Genomic DNA, 18,213 nt, shown 5'->3' with positions numbered 1-18,213 from the left:
TAAGAAATGAAGATCACAATGGATGTGTTGTTGGCAGTTTATGTAAGAAATGAAGATCACAATGGATGTATTGTTGGCAGTTTATGTAAGAAATGAAGATCACAATGGATGTGTTGTTGGCAGTTTATGTAAGAAATGAAGATCACAATGGATGTATTGTTGGCAGTTTATGTAAGAAATTAAGATCACAATGGATGTATTGTTGGCAGTTTATGTAAGAAATGAAGATCACAATGGATGTGTTGTTGGCAGTATATGTAAGAAATGAAGATCACAATGGATGTGTTGTTGGCAGTTTATGTAAGAAATGAAGATCACAATGGATGTGTTGTTGGCAGTTTATGTAAGAAATGAAGATCACAATGGATGTGTTGTTGGCAGTATATGTAAGAAATGAAGATCACAATGGATGTGTTGGCAGTTTATGTAAGAAATGAAGATCACAATGGATGTATTGTTGGCAGTTTATGTAAGAAATGCTGATCACAATGGATGTATTGTTGGCAGTTTATGTAAGAAATGAAGATCACAATTGATGTATTGTTGGCAGTTTATGTAAGAAATGATGATCACAATGGATGTATTGTTGGCAGTTTATGTAAGAAATGAAGATCACAATTGATGTATTGTTGGCAGTTTATGTAAGAAATGATGATCACAATGGGTGTGTTGTTGGCAGTTTATGTAAGAAATGAAGATCACAATGGGTGTATTGTTGGCAGTATATGTAAGAAATGATGATCACAATGGGTGTGTTGTTGGCAGTATATGTAAGAAATGATGATCACAATGGGTGTGTTGTTGGCAGTATATGTAAGAAATGATGATCACAATGGGTGTGTTGTTGGCAGTATATGTAAGAAATGAAGATCACAATTGATGTATTGTTGGCAGTATATGTAAGAAATGCAGATCACAATGGATGTGTTGTTGGCAGTATATGTAAGAAATGAAGATCACAATTGATGTATTGTTGGCAGTATATGTAAGAAATGAAGATCACAATGGATGTGTTGTTGGCAGTATATGTAAGAAATGATGATCACAATGGGTGTGTTGTTGGCAGTATATGTAAGAAATGAAGATCACAATGGATGTATTGTTGGCAGTTTATGTAAGAAATGAAGATCACAATGGATGTATTGTTGGCAGTTTATGTAAGAAATGATGATCACAATGGGTGTGTCGTTGGCAGTTTATGTAAGAAATGAAGATCACAATGGGTGTATTGTTGGCAGTATATGTAAGAAATGATGATCACAATGGGTGTGTTGTTGGCAGTATATGTAAGAAATGAAGATCACAATTGATGTATTGTTGGCAGTTTATGTAAGAAATGCTAATCACAATGGATGTATTGTTGGCAGTTTATGTAAGAAATGATGATCACAATGGGTGTGTTGTTGGCAGTTTATGTAAGAAATGCTAATCACAATGGATGTATTGTTGGCAGTTTATGTAAGAAATGAAGATCACAATTGATGTATTGTTGGCAGTTTATGTAAGAAATGATGATCACAATGGGTGTATTGTTGGCAGTATATGTAAGAAATGATGATCACAATGGGTGTGTTGTTGGCAGTATATGTAAGAAATGATGATCACAATGGGTGTGTTGTTGGCAGTTTATGTAAGAAATGATGATCACAATGGGTGTGTTGTTGGCAGTTTATGTAAGAAATGAAGATCACAATGGGTGTATTGTTGGCAGTATATGTAAGAAATGATGATCACAATGGGTGTGTTGTTGGCAGTATATGTAAGAAATGAAGATCACAATGGGTGTGTTGTTGGCAGTATATGTAAGAAATGAAGATCACAATGGGTGTGTTGTTGGCAGTTTATGTAAGAAATGAAGATCACAATGGGTGTGTTGTTGGCAGTATATGTAAGAAATGATGATCACAATGGGTGTGTTGTTGGCAGTATATGTAAGAAATGATGATCACAATGGGTGTGTTGTTGGCAGTATATGTAAGAAATGATGATCACAATGGGTGTGTTGTTGGCAGTATATGTAAGAAATGAAGATCACAATGGGTGTGTTGTTGGCAGTTTATGTAAGAAATGAAGATCACAATGGGTGTGTTGTTGGCAGTATATGTAAGAAATGATGATCACAATGGGTGTGTTGTTGGCAGTTTATGTAAGAAATGAAGATCACAATGGGTGTATTGTTGGCAGTATATGTAAGAAATGATGATCACAATGGGTGTGTTGTTGGCAGTATATGTAAGAAATGATGATCACAATGGGTGTGTTGTTGGCAGTTTATGTAAGAAATGCTGATCCCAATGGGTGTGTTGTTGGCAGTATATGTAAGAAATGATGATCACAATGGGTGTGTTGTTGGCAGTATATGTAAGAAATGAACATCACAATGGGTTTGTTGTTGGCAGTATATGTAAGAAATGCTGATCACAATGGGTGTATTGTTGGCAGTATATGTAAGAAATGATGATCACAATGGGTGTGTTGTTGGCAGTTTATGTAAGAAATGCTGATCACAATAGGTGTGTTGTTGGCAGTATATGTAAGAAATGATGATCACAATGGGTGTGTTGTTGGCAGTATATGTAAGAAATGCTGATCACAATGGGTGTATTGTTGGCAGTATATGTAAGAAATGATGATCACAATGGGTGTGTTGTTGGCAGTATATGTAAGAAATGAAGATCACAATGGGTTTGTTGTTGGCAGTATATGTAAGAAATGCTGATCACAATGGGTGTGTTGTTGGCAGTATATGTAAGAAATGCTGATCACAATGGGTGTATTGTTGGCAGTATATGTAAGAAATGATGATCACAATGGGTGTGTTGTTGGCAGTATATGTAAGAAATGAAGATCACAATGGGTTTGTTGTTGGCAGTATATGTAAGAAATGCTGATCACAATGGGTGTGTTGTTGGCAGTATATGTAAGAAATGAAGATCACAATGGGTTTGTTGTTGGCAGTATATGTAAGAAATGCTGATCACAATGGGTGTGTTGTTGGCAGTATATGTAAGAAATGCTGATCACAATGGGTGTATTGTTGGCAGTATATGTAAGAAATGATGATCACAATGGGTGTGTTGTTGGCAGTATATGTAAGAAATGCTGATCACAATGGGTGTATTGTTGGCAGTATATGTAAGAAATGATGATCACAATGGGTGTGTTGTTGGCAGTTTATGTAAGAAATGCTGATCACAATAGGTGTGTTGTTGGCAGTATATGTAAGAAATGATGATCACAATGGGTGTGTTGTTGGCAGTATATGTAAGAAATGCTGATCACAATGGGTGTATTGTTGGCAGTATATGTAAGAAATGATGATCACAATGGGTGTGTTGTTGGCAGTATATGTAAGAAATGAAGACCACAATGGATGTGTTGTTGGCAGTTTATGTTAAGAAATGAAGATCACAATGGGTGTGTTGTTGGCAGTTTATGTAAGAAATGATGATCACAATGGGTGTGTTGTTGGCAGTTTATGTAAGAAATGATGATCACAATGGGTGTGTTGTTGGCAGTTTATGTAAGAAATGCTGATCACAATGGGTGTATTGTTGGCAGTATATGTAAGAAAGGATGATCAGAATGGGTGTGTTGTTGGCAGTTTATGTAAGAAATGCTGATCACAATGGGTGTGTTGTTGGCAGTATATGTAAGAAATGCTGATCACAATGGGTGTATTGTTGGCAGTATATGTAAGAAAGGATGATCACAATGGGAGTGTTGTTGGCAGTATATGTAAGAAAGGATGATCACAATGGGAGTGTTGTTGGCAGTTTATGTAAGAAATGCTGATCACAATGGGTGTGTTGTTGGCAGTATATGTAAGAAAGGATGATCACAATGGGAGTGTTGTTGGCAGTATATGTAAGAAATGCTGATCACAATGGGTGTGTTGTTGGCAGTATATGTAAGAAAGGATGATCACAATGGGAGTGTTGTTGGCAGTTTATGTAAGAAATGCTGATCACAATGGGTGTATTGTTGGCAGTTTATGTAAGAAATGAAGATCACAATGGATGTGTTGTTGGCAGTTTATGTTAAGAAATGAAGATCACAATGGGTGTGTTGTTGGCAGTTTATGTAAGAAATGATGATCACAATGGGTGTGTTGTTGGCAGTTTATGTAAGAAATGAAGATCACAATGGGTGTATTGTTGGCAGTATATGTAAGAAATGATGATCACAATGGGTGTGTTGTTGGCAGTATATGTAAGAAATGATGATCACAATGGGTGTGTTGTTGGCAGTTTATGTAAGAAATGCTGATCCCAATGGGTGTGTTGTTGGCAGTATATGTAAGAAATGATGATCACAATGGGTGTGTTGTTGGCAGTATATGTAAGAAATGAACATCACAATGGGTTTGTTGTTGGCAGTATATGTAAGAAATGCTGATCACAATGGGTGTATTGTTGGCAGTATATGTAAGAAATGATGATCACAATGGGTGTGTTGTTGGCAGTTTATGTAAGAAATGCTGATCACAATAGGTGTGTTGTTGGCAGTATATGTAAGAAATGATGATCACAATGGGTGTGTTGTTGGCAGTATATGTAAGAAATGCTGATCACAATGGGTGTATTGTTGGCAGTATATGTAAGAAATGATGATCACAATGGGTGTGTTGTTGGCAGTATATGTAAGAAATGAAGATCACAATGGGTTTGTTGTTGGCAGTATATGTAAGAAATGCTGATCACAATGGGTGTGTTGTTGGCAGTATATGTAAGAAATGATGATCACAATGGGTGTGTTGTTGGCAGTATATGTAAGAAATGAAGATCACAATGGGTTTGTTGTTGGCAGTATATGTAAGAAATGCTGATCACAATGGGTGTGTTGTTGGCAGTATATGTAAGAAATGCTGATCACAATGGGTGTATTGTTGGCAGTATATGTAAGAAATGATGATCACAATGGGTGTGTTGTTGGCAGTTTATGTAAGAAATGCTGATCACAATAGGTGTGTTGTTGGCAGTATATGTAAGAAATGATGATCACAATGGGTGTGTTGTTGGCAGTATATGTAAGAAATGATGATCACAATAGGTGTGTTGTTGGCAGTATATGTAAGAAATGATGATCACAATAGGTGTGTTGTTGGCAGTATATGTAAGAAATGCTGATCACAATGGGTGTGTTGTTGGCAGTATATGTAAGAAATGATGATCACAATGGGTGTGTTGTTGGCAGTATATGTAAGAAATGCTGATCACAATGGGTGTATTGTTGGCAGTATATGTAAGAAATGATGATCACAATGGGTGTGTTGTTGGCAGTATATGTAAGAAATGAAGACCACAATGGATGTGTTGTTGGCAGTTTATGTTAAGAAATGAAGATCACAATGGGTGTGTTGTTGGCAGTTTATGTAAGAAATGATGATCACAATGGGTGTGTTGTTGGCAGTTTATGTAAGAAATGATGATCACAATGGGTGTGTTGTTGGCAGTTTATGTAAGAAATGCTGATCACAATGGGTGTGTTGTTGGCAGTATATGTAAGAAAGGATGATCACAATGGGAGTGTTGTTGGCAGTATATGTAAGAAATGCTGATCACAATGGGTGTGTTGTTGGCAGTATATGTAAGAAAGGATGATCACAATGGGAGTGTTGTTGGCAGTTTATGTAAGAAATGCTGATCACAATGGGTGTATTGTTGGCAGTATATGTAAGAAAGGATGATCACAATGGGAGTGTTGTTGGCAGTTTATGTAAGAAATGCTGATCACAATGGGTGTGTTGTTGGCAGTATATGTAAGAAAGGATGACCACAATGGGAGTGTTGTTGGCAGTATATGTAAGAAATGCTGATCACAATGGGTGTATTGTTGGCAGTATATGTAAGAAAGGATGATCACAATGGGAGTGTTGTTGGCAGTTTATGTAAGAAATGCTGATCACAATGGGAGTGTTGTTGGCAGTATATGTAAGAAAGGATGATCACAATGGGAGTGTTGTTGGCAGTATATGTAAGAAATGCTGATCACAATGGGTGTGTTGTTGGCAGTATATGTAAGAAAGGATGATCACAATGGGAGTGTTGTTGGCAGTTTATGTAAGAAATGCTGATCACAATGGGTGTGTTGTTGGCAGTATATGTAAGAAATGCTGATCACAATGGGTGTATTGTTGGCAGTATATGTAAGAAAGGATGATCACAATGGGAGTGTTGTTGGCAGTATATGTAAGAAAGGATGATCACAATGGGAGTGTTGTTGGCAGTTTATGTAAGAAATGCTGATCACAATGGGTGTGTTGTTGGCAGTATATGTAAGAAATGCTGATCACAATGGGTGTGTTGTTGGCAGTATATGTAAGAAAGGATGATCACAATGGGAGTGTTGTTGGCAGTTTATGTAAGAAATGCTGATCACAATGGGTGTATTGTTGGCAGTTTATGTAAGAAATGAAGATCACAATGGATGTGTTGTTGGCAGTTTATGTAAGAAATGATGATCACAATGGGTGTGTTGTTGGCAGTTTATGTAAGAAATGCTGATCACAATGGGTGTATTGTTGGCAGTATATGTAAGAAAGGATGATCAGAATGGGTGTGTTGTTGGCAGTTTATGTAAGAAATGCTGATCACAATGGGTGTGTTGTTGGCAGTATATGTAAGAAATGCTGATCACAATGGGTGTATTGTTGGCAGTATATGTAAGAAAGGATGATCACAATGGGAGTGTTGTTGGCAGTTTATGTAAGAAATGCTGATCACAATGGGTGTGTTGTTGGCAGTATATGTAAGAAATGCTGATCACAATGGGTGTATTGTTGGCAGTATATGTAAGAAATGATGATCACAATGGGTGTGTTGTTGGCAGTTTATGTAAGAAATGCTGATCACAATGGGTGTGTTGTTGGCAGTATATGTAAGAAATGATGATCACAATGGGTGTGTTGTTGGCAGTATATGTCAGAAATGCTGATCACAATGGGTGTATTGTTGGCAGTATATGTAAGAAATGATGATCACAATGGGTGTATTGTTGGCAGTATATGTAAGAAATGATGATCACAATGGGTGTGTTGTTGGCAGTATATGTAAGAAATGCTGATCACAATGGGTGTGTTGTTGGCAGTATATGTAAGAAATGATGATCACAATGGGTGTATTGTTGGCAGTATATGTAAGAAATGATGATCACAATGGGTGTGTTGTTGGCAGTATATGTAAGAAATGCTGATCACAATGGGTGTATTGTTGGCAGTATATGTAAGAAATGATGATCACAATGGGTGTGTTGTTGGAAGTTTATGTAAGAAATGATGATCACAATGGGTGTGTTGTTGGCAGTTTATGTAAGAAATGATGATCACAATGGGTGTGTTGTTGGCAGTTTATGTAAGAAATGATGATCACAATGGGTGTGTTGTTGGCAGTTTATGTAAGAAATGCTGATCACAATGGGTGTGTTGTTGGCAGTATATGTAAGAAATGAAGATCATAATGGGTGTATTGTTGGCAGTTTATGTAAGAAATGATGATCACAATGGGTGTGTTGTTGGCAGTTTATGTAAGAAATGCTGATCACAATGGGTGTGTTGTTGGCAGTATATGTAAGAAATGCTGATCACAATGGGTGTGTTGTTGGCAGTTTATGTAAGAAATGAAGATCACAATGGATGTATTGTTGGCAGTTTATGTAAGAAATGAAGATCACAATGGATGTATTGTTGGCAGTTTATGTAAGAAATGATGATCACAATGGGTGTGTTGTTGGCAGTTTATGTAAGAAATGCTGATCACAATGGGTGTGTTGTTGGCAGTATATGTAAGAAATGCTGATCACAATGGGTGTGTTGTTGGCAGTATATGTAAGAAATGATGATCACAATGGGTGTGTTGTTGGCAGTATATGTCAGAAATGCTGATCACAATGGGTGTATTGTTGGCAGTATATGGAAGAAATGATGATCACAATGGGTGTGTTGTTGGCAGTATATGTAAGAAATGCTGATCACAATGGGTGTATTGTTGGCAGTATATGTAAGAAATGATGATCACAATGGGTGTGTTGTTGGCAGTACATGTAAGAAATGCTGATCACAATGGGTGTATTGTTGGCAGTATATGTAAGAAATGATGATCACAATGGGTGTGTTGTTGGCAGTTTATGTAAGAAATGATGATCACAATGGGTGTGTTGTTGGCAGTATATGTAAGAAACGATGATCACAATGGGTGTGCTGTTGGCAGTATATGTAAGAAATGCTGATCACAATGGGTGTATTGTTGGCAGTATATGTAAGAAATGATGATCACAATGAGTGTGTTGTTGGCAGTATATGTAAGAAATGCTGATCACAATGGGTGTATTGTTGGCAGTATATGTAAGAAATGATGATCACAATGGGTGTGTTGTTGGCAGTTTATGTAAGAAATGATGATCACAATGGGTGTGTTGTTGGCAGTTTATGTAAGAAATGATGATCACAATGGGTGTGTTGTTGGCAGTTTATGTAAGAAATGATGATCACAATGGATGTATTGTTGGCAGTATATGTAAGAAATGAAGATCACAATGGATGTATTGTTGGCAGTTTATGTAAGAAATGATGATCACAATGGGTGTGTTGTTGGCAGTTTATGTAAGAAATGCTGATCACAATGGGTGTGTTGTTGGCAGTATATGTAAGAAATGCTGATCACAATGGGTGTATTGTTGGCAGTATATGTAAGAAATGATGATCACAATGGGTGTGTTGTTGGCAGTTTATGTAAGAAATGCTGATCACAATGGGTGTGTTGTTGGCAGTATATGTAAGAAATGATGATCACAATGGGTGTGTTGTTGGCAGTATATGTAAGAAATGCTGATCACAATGGGTGTATTGTTGGCACTTTATGTAAGAAATGCTGATCACAATGGGTGTATTGTTGGCAGTATATGTAAGAAATGATGATCACAATGTGTGTGTTGTTGGCAGTTTATGTAAGAAATGCTGATCACAATGGGTGTGTTGTTGGCAGTATATGTAAGAAATGATGATCACAATGGGTGTGTTGTTGGCAGTATATGTAAGAAATGCTGATCACAATGGGTGTATTGTTGGCAGTATATGTAAGAAATGATGATCACAATGGGTGTGTTGTTGGCAGTATATGTAAGAAATGCTGATCACAATGGGTGTATTGTTGGCAGTATATGTAAGAAATGATGATCACAATGGGTGTGTTGTTGGCAGTATATGTAAGAAATGCTGATCACAATGGGTGTATTGTTGGCAGTTTATGTAAGAAATGATGATCACAATGGGTGTGTTGTTGGCAGTATATGTAAGAAATGATGATCACAATGGGTGTATTGTTGGCAGTTTATGTAAGAAATGATGATCACAATGGGTGTGTTGTTGGCAGTTTATGTAAGAAATGCTGATCACAATGGGTGTGTTGTTGGCAGTATATGTAAGAAATGCTGATCACAATGGGTGTATTGTTGGCAGTATATGTAAGAAATGATGATCACAATGGGTGTGTTGTTGGCAGTTTATGTAAGAAATGCTGATCACAATGGGTGTGTTGTTGGCAGTATATGTAAGAAATGATGATCACAATGGGTGTGTTGTTGGCAGTATATGTAAGAAATGCTGATCACAATGGGTGTATTGTTGGCACTTTATGTAAGAAATGCTGATCACAATGGGTGTATTGTTGGCAGTATATGTAAGAAATGATGATCACAATGTGTGTGTTGTTGGCAGTTTATGTAAGAAATGCTGATCACAATGGGTGTGTTGTTGGCAGTATATGTAAGAAATGATGATCACAATGGGTGTGTTGTTGGCAGTATATGTAAGAAATGCTGATCACAATGGGTGTATTGTTGGCAGTATATGTAAGAAATGATGATCACAATGGGTGTGTTGTTGGCAGTATATGTAAGAAATGCTGATCACAATGGGTGTATTGTTGGCAGTATATGTAAGAAATGATGATCACAATGGGTGTGTTGTTGGCAGTATATGTAAGAAATGCTGATCACAATGGGTGTATTGTTGGCAGTATATGTAAGAAATGATGATCACAATGGGTGTGTTGTTGGCAGTTTATGTAAGAAATGATGATCACAATGGGTGTGTTGTTGGCAGTATATGTAAGAAATGATGATCACAATGGGTGTGTTGTTGGCAGTATATGTAAGAAATGCTGATCACAATGGGTGTGTTGTTGGCAGTATATGTAAGAAATGCTGATCACAATGGGTGTATTGTTGGCAGTATATGTAAGAAATGATGATCACAATGGGTGTGTTGTTGGCAGTATATGTAAGAAATGAAGATCACAATGGGTTTGTTGTTGGCAGTATATGTAAGAAATGATGATCACAATGGGTGTGTTGTTGGCAGTATATGTAAGAAATGATGATCACAATGGGTGTGTTGTTGGCAGTATATGTAAGAAATGAAGATCACAATGGGTTTGTTGTTGGCAGTATATGTAAGAAATGCTGATCACAATGGGTGTGTTGTTGGCAGTATATGTAAGAAATGCTGATCACAATGGGTGTATTGTTGGCAGTATATGTAAGAAATGATGATCACAATGGGTGTGTTGTTGGCAGTTTATGTAAGAAATGCTGATCACAATAGGTGTGTTGTTGGCAGTATATGTAAGAAATGATGATCACAATGGGTGTGTTGTTGGCAGTATATGTAAGAAATGCTGATCACAATGGGTGTATTGTTGGCAGTATATGTAAGAAATGATGATCACAATGGGTGTGTTGTTGGCAGTATATGTAAGAAATGCTGATCACAATGGGTGTATTGTTGGCAGTATATGTAAGAAATGATGATCACAATGGGTGTGTTGTTGGCAGTATATGTAAGAAATGCTGATCACAATGGGTGTATTGTTGGCAGTATATGTAAGAAATGCTGATCACAATGGGTGTGTTGTTGGCAGTATATGTAAGAAATGCTGATCACAATGGGTGTGTTGTTGGCAGTTTATGTAAGAAATGATGATCACAATGGGTGAGTTGTTGGCAGTTTATGTAAGAAATGCTGATCACAATGGGTGTATTGTTGGCAGTATATGTAAGAAATGCTGATCACAATGGGTGTATTGTTGGCAGTATATGTAAGAAATGAAGATCACAATGGATGTATTGTTGGCAGTTTATGTAAGAAATGAAGATCACAATGGATGTGTTGTTGGCAGTTTATGTTAAGAAATGAAGATCACAATGGGTGTGTTGTTGGCAGTTTATGTAAGAAATGATGATCACAATGGGTGTATTGTTGGCAGTATATGTAAGAAATGATGATCACAATGGGTGAGTTGTTGGCAGTTTATGTAAGAAATGCTGATCACAATGGGTGTATTGTTGGCAGTATATGTAAGAAATGAAGATCACAATGGATGTATTGTTGGCAGTTTATGTAAGAAATGAAGATCACAATGGATGTGTTGTTGGCAGTTTATGTTAAGAAATGAAGATCACAATGGGTGTGTTGTTGGCAGTTTATGTAAGAAATGATGATCACAATGGGTGTGTTGTTGGCAGTTTATGTAAGAAATGCTGATCACAATGGGTGTGTTGTTGGCAGTATATGTAAGAAATGCTGATCACAATGGGTGTATTGTTGGCAGTATATGTAAGAAATGAAGATCACAATGGATGTATTGTTGGCAGTTTATGTAAGAAATGAAGATCACAATGGATGTGTTGTTGCCAGTATATGTAAGAAATGCTGATCACAATGGATGTATTGTTGGCAGTATATGTAAGAAATGAAGATCACAATGGATGTATTGTTGGCAGTTTATGTAAGAAATGATGATCACAATGGGTGTGTTGTTGGCAGTATATGTAAGAAATGCTGATCACAATGGATGTATTGTTGGCAGTATATGTAAGAAATGAAGATCACAATGGATGTATTGTTGGCAGTTTATGTAAGAAATGAAGATCACAATGGATGTGTTGTTGGCAGTTTATGTTAAGAAATGAAGATCACAATGGATGTATTGTTGGCAGTTTATGTAAGAAATGAAGATCACAATGGATGTGTTGTTGGCAGTTTATGTTAAGAAATGAAGATCACAATGGATGTGTTGTTGGCAGTTTATGTTAAGAAATGAAGATCACAATGGATGTGTTGTTGGCAGTATATGTTAGAAATGATGATCACAATGGGTGTGTTGTTGGCAGTATATGTAAGAAATGCTGATCACAATGGGTGTATTGTTGGCAGTATATGTAAGAAATGATGATCACAATGGGTGTGTTGTTGGCAGTATATGTAAGAAATGCTGATCACAATGGGTGTATTGTTGGCAGTATATGTAAGAAATGATGATCACAATGGGTGTGTTGTTGGCAGTTTATGTAAGAAATGCTGATCACAATGGGTGTATTGTTGGCAGTATATGTAAGAAAGGATGATCACAATGGGTGTGTTGTTGGCAGTTTATGTAAGAAATGCTGATCACAATGGGTGTGTTGTTGACAGTATATGTAAGAAATGCTGATCACAATGGGTGTATTGTTGGCAGTATATGTAAGAAATGATGATCACAATGGGTGTGTTGTTGGCAGTTTATGTGAGAAATGCTGATCACAATGGGTGTGTTGTTGGCAGTATATGTAAGAAATGATGATCACAATGGGTGTGTTGTTGGCAGTTTATGTAAGAAATGCTGATCACAATGGGTGTGTTGTTGACAGTATATGTAAGAAATGCTGATCACAATGGGTGTATTGTTGGCAGTATATGTAAGAAATGATGATCACAATGGGTGTGTTGTTGGCAGTTTATGTGAGAAATGCTGATCACAATGGGTGTGTTGTTGGCAGTATATGTAAGAAATGATGATCACAATGGGTGTGTTGTTGGCAGTATATGTCAGAAATGCTGATCACAATGGGTGTATTGTTGGCAGTATATGTAAGAAATGATGATCACAATGGGTGTGTTGTTGGCAGTATATGTAAGAAATGCTGATCACAATGGGTGTGTTGTTGGCAGTATATGTCAGAAATGCTGATCACAATGGGTGTATTGTTGGCAGTATATGTAAGAAATGATGATCACAATGGATGTGTTGTTGCCAGTATATGTAAGAAATGCTGATCACAATGGATGTATTGTTGGCAGTATATGTAAGAAATGAAGATCACAATGGATGTATTGTTGGCAGTTTATGTAAGAAATGATGATCACAATGGGTGTGTTGTTGGCAGTATATGTAAGAAATGCTGATCACAATGGATGTATTGTTGGCAGTATATGTAAGAAATGAAGATCACAATGGATGTATTGTTGGCAGTTTATGTAAGAAATGAAGATCACAATGGATGTGTTGTTGGCAGTTTATGTTAAGAAATGAAGATCACAATGGATGTATTGTTGGCAGTTTATGTAAGAAATGAAGATCACAATGGATGTGTTGTTGGCAGTTTATGTTAAGAAATGAAGATCACAATGGATGTGTTGTTGGCAGTTTATGTTAAGAAATGAAGATCACAATGGATGTGTTGTTGGCAGTATATGTTAGAAATGATGATCACAATGGGTGTGTTGTTGGCAGTATATGTAAGAAATGCTGATCACAATGGGTGTATTGTTGGCAGTATATGTAAGAAATGATGATCACAATGGGTGTGTTGTTGGCAGTATATGTAAGAAATGCTGATCACAATGGGTGTATTGTTGGCAGTATATGTAAGAAATGATGATCACAATGGGTGTGTTGTTGGCAGTTTATGTAAGAAATGCTGATCACAATGGGTGTATTGTTGGCAGTATATGTAAGAAAGGATGATCACAATGGGTGTGTTGTTGGCAGTTTATGTAAGAAATGCTGATCACAATGGGTGTGTTGTTGACAGTATATGTAAGAAATGCTGATCACAATGGGTGTATTGTTGGCAGTATATGTAAGAAATGATGATCACAATGGGTGTGTTGTTGGCAGTTTATGTGAGAAATGCTGATCACAATGGGTGTGTTGTTGGCAGTATATGTAAGAAATGATGATCACAATGGGTGTGTTGTTGGCAGTATATGTCAGAAATGCTGATCACAATGGGTGTATTGTTGGCAGTATATGTAAGAAATGATGATCACAATGGGTGTGTTGTTGGCAGTATATGTAAGAAATGCTGATCACAATGGGTGTATTGTTGGCAGTATATGTAAGAAATGATGATCACAATGGGTGTGTTGTTCGCAGTTTATGTAAGAAATGATGATCACAATGGGTGTGTTGTTGGCAGTTTATGTAAGAAATGATGATCACAATGGGTGTGTTGTTGGCAGTTTATGTAAGAAATGATGATCACAATGGATGTATTGTTGGCAGTTTATGTAAGAAATGAAGATCACAATGGATGTATTGTTGGCAGTTTATGTAAGAAATGAAGATCACAATGGATGTATTGTTGGCAGTATATGTAAGAAATGCTGATCACCATGGATGTGTTGTTGGCAGTTTCTGTTAAGAAATGAAGATCACAATGGATGTGTTGTTGGCAGTTTATGTAAAAAATGATGATCACAATGGGTGTGTTGTTGGCAGTATATGTAAGAAATGCTGAGCACAATGGGTATATTGTTGGCAGTTTATGTAAGAAATGAAGATCACAATGGATGTGTTGTTGGCAGTTTATGTAAGAAATGAAGATCACAATGGATGTGTTGTTGGCAGTATATGTAAGAAATGAAGATCACAATGGATGTGTTGTTGGCAGTATATGTAAGAAATGCTGATCACAATGGGTGTATTGTTGGCACTTTATGTAAGAAATGCTGATCACAATGGGTGTGTTGTTGGCAGTTTATGTAAGAAATGCTGATCACAATGGGTGTGTTGTTGGCAGTATATGTAAGAAATGCTGATCACAATGGGTGTATTGTTGGCAGTATATGTAAGAAATGATGATCACAATGGGTGTATTGTTGGCAGTTTATGTAAGAAATGCTGATCACAATGGGTGTATTGTTGGCAGTATATGTAAGAAATGAAGATCACAATGGGTGTATTGTTGGCAGTATATGTAAGAAATGATGATCACAATGGGTGTGTTGTTGGCAGTTTATGTAAGAAATGCTGATCACAATGGGTGTGTTGTTGGCAGTATATGTAAGAAATGCTGATCACAATGGGTGTATTGTTGGCAGTATATGTAAGAAATGATGATCACAATGGGTGTGTTGTTGGCAGTTTATGTAAGAAATGCTGATCACAATGGGTGTATTGTTGGCACTTTATGTAAGAAATGCTGATCACAATGGGTGTATTGTTGGCAGTATATGTAAGAAATGATGATCACAATGGGTGTGTTGTTGGCAGTATATGTAAGAAATGCTGATCACAATGGGTGTATTGTTGGCACTTTATGTAAGAAATGCTGATCACAATGGGTGTATTGTTGGCAGTATATGTAAGAAATGATGATCACAATGGGTGTGTTGTTGGCAGTTTATGTAAGAAATGCTGATCACAATGGGTGTGTTGTTGGCAGTATATGTAAGAAATGCTGATCACAATGGGTGTATTGTTGGCAGTATATGTAAGAAATGATGATCACAATGGGTGTATTGTTGGCAGTATATGTAAGAAATGCTGATCACAATGGGTGTATTGTTGGCAGTATATGTAAGAAATGAAGATCACAATGGGTGTATTGTTGGCAGTATATGTAAGAAATGATGATCACAATGGGTGTGTTGTTGGCAGTTTATGTAAGAAATGCTGATCACAATGGGTGTGTTGTTGGCAGTATATGTAAGAAATGCTGATCACAATGGGTGTATTGTTGGCAGTATATGTAAGAAATGAAGATCACAATGGGTGTATTGTTGGCAGTATATGTAAGAAATGATGATCACAATGGGTGTGTTGTTGGCAGTTTATGTAAGAAATGCTGATCACAATGGGTGTGTTGTTGGCAGTATATGTAAGAAATGACGATCACAATGGGTGTGTTGTTGGCAGTATATGTAAGAAATGCTGATCACAATGGGTGTATTGTTGGCAGTATATGTAAGAAATGATGATCACAATGGGTGTGTTGTTGGCAGTTTATGTAAGAAATGCTGATCACAATGGGTGTATTGTTGGCAGTATATGTAAGAAATGATGATCACAATGGGTGTGTTGTTGGCAGTATATGTAAGAAATGAAGATCACAATGGATGTATTGTTGGCAGTTTATGTAAGAAATGCTGATCACAATGGGTGTGTTGTTGGCAGTATATGTAAGAAATGCTGATCACAATGGGTGTATTGTTGGCAGTATATGTAAGAAATGATGATCACAATGGGTGTGTTGTTCGCAGTTTATGTAAGAAATGATGATCACAATGGGTGTGTTGTTGGCAGTTTATGTAAGAAATGATGATCACAATGGGTGTGTTGTTGGCAGTTTATGTAAGAAATGATGATCACAATGGATGTATTGTTGGCAGTTTATGTAAGAAATGAAGATCACAATGGATGTATTGTTGGCAGTTTATGTAAGAAATGAAGATCACAATGGATGTATTGTTGGCAGTATATGTAAGAAATGCTGATCACCATGGATGTGTTGTTGGCAGTTTCTGTTAAGAAATGAAGATCACAATGGATGTGTTGTTGGCAGTATATGTAAAAAATGATGATCACAATGGGTGTGTTGTTGGCAGTATATGTAAGAAATGCTGAGCACAATGGGTATATTGTTGGCAGTTTATGTAAGAAATGAAGATCACAATGGATGTGTTGTTGGCAGTTTATGTAAGAAATGAAGATCACAATGGATGTGTTGTTGGCAGTATATGTAAGAAATGAAGATCACAATGGATGTGTTGTTGGCAGTATATGTAAGAAATGCTGATCACAATGGGTGTATTGTTGGCACTTTATGTAAGAAATGCTGATCACAATGGGTGTGTTGTTGGCAGTTTATGTAAGAAATGCTGATCACAATGGGTGTGTTGTTGGCAGTATATGTAAGAAATGCTGATCACAATGGGTGTATTGTTGGCAGTATATGTAAGAAATGATGATCACAATGGGTGTATTGTTGGCAGTTTATGTAAGAAATGCTGATCACAATGGGTGTATTGTTGGCAGTATATGTAAGAAATGAAGATCACAATGGGTGTATTGTTGGCAGTATATGTAAGAAATGATGATCACAATGGGTGTGTTGTTGGCAGTTTATGTAAGAAATGCTGATCACAATGGGTGTGTTGTTGGCAGTATATGTAAGAAATGCTGATCACAATGGGTGTATTGTTGGCAGTATATGTAAGAAATGATGATCACAATGGGTGTGTTGTTGGCAGTTTATGTAAGAAATGCTGATCACAATGGGTGTATTGTTGGCACTTTATGTAAGAAATGCTGATCACAATGGGTGTATTGTTGGCAGTATATGTAAGAAATGATGATCACAATGGGTGTGTTGTTGGCAGTATATGTAAGAAATGCTGATCACAATGGGTGTATTGTTGGCACTTTATGTAAGAAATGCTGATCACAATGGGTGTATTGTTGGCAGTATATGTAAGAAATGATGATCACAATGGGTGTGTTGTTGGCAGTTTATGTAAGAAATGCTGATCACAATGGGTGTGTTGTTGGCAGTATATGTAAGAAATGCTGATCACAATGGGTGTATTGTTGGCAGTATATGTAAGAAATGATGATCACAATGGGTGTATTGTTGGCAGTATATGTAAGAAATGCTGATCACAATGGGTGTATTGTTGGCAGTATATGTAAGAAATGAAGATCACAATGGGTGTATTGTTGGCAGTATATGTAAGAAATGATGATCACAATGGGTGTGTTGTTGGCAGTTTATGTAAGAAATGCTGATCACAATGGGTGTGTTGTTGGCAGTATATGTAAGAAATGCTGATCACAATGGGTGTATTGTTGGCAGTATATGTAAGAAATGAAGATCACAATGGGTGTATTGTTGGCAGTATATGTAAGAAATGATGATCACAATGGGTGTGTTGTTGGCAGTTTATGTAAGAAATGCTGATCACAATGGGTGTGTTGTTGGCAGTATATGTAAGAAATGAAGATCACAATGGATGTATTGTTGGCAGTTTATGTAAGAAATGCTGATCACAATGGGTGTATTGTTGGCAGTATATGTAAGAAATGACGATCACAATGGGTGTGTTGTTGGCAGTATATGTAAGAAATGAAGATCACAATGGGTGTGTTGTTGGCAGTATATGTAAGAAATGACGAT

This window comes from Myxine glutinosa, chromosome 3 (genome assembly GCF_964187855.1).
Source record: "Myxine glutinosa chromosome 3, kmMyxGlut1.1, whole genome shotgun sequence".
Taxonomy (NCBI): domain Eukaryota; kingdom Metazoa; phylum Chordata; class Myxini; order Myxiniformes; family Myxinidae; genus Myxine; species Myxine glutinosa.
The sequence above is the reverse complement of the archived record's forward strand: the minus strand, read 5'-3'. Positions refer to the sequence as shown.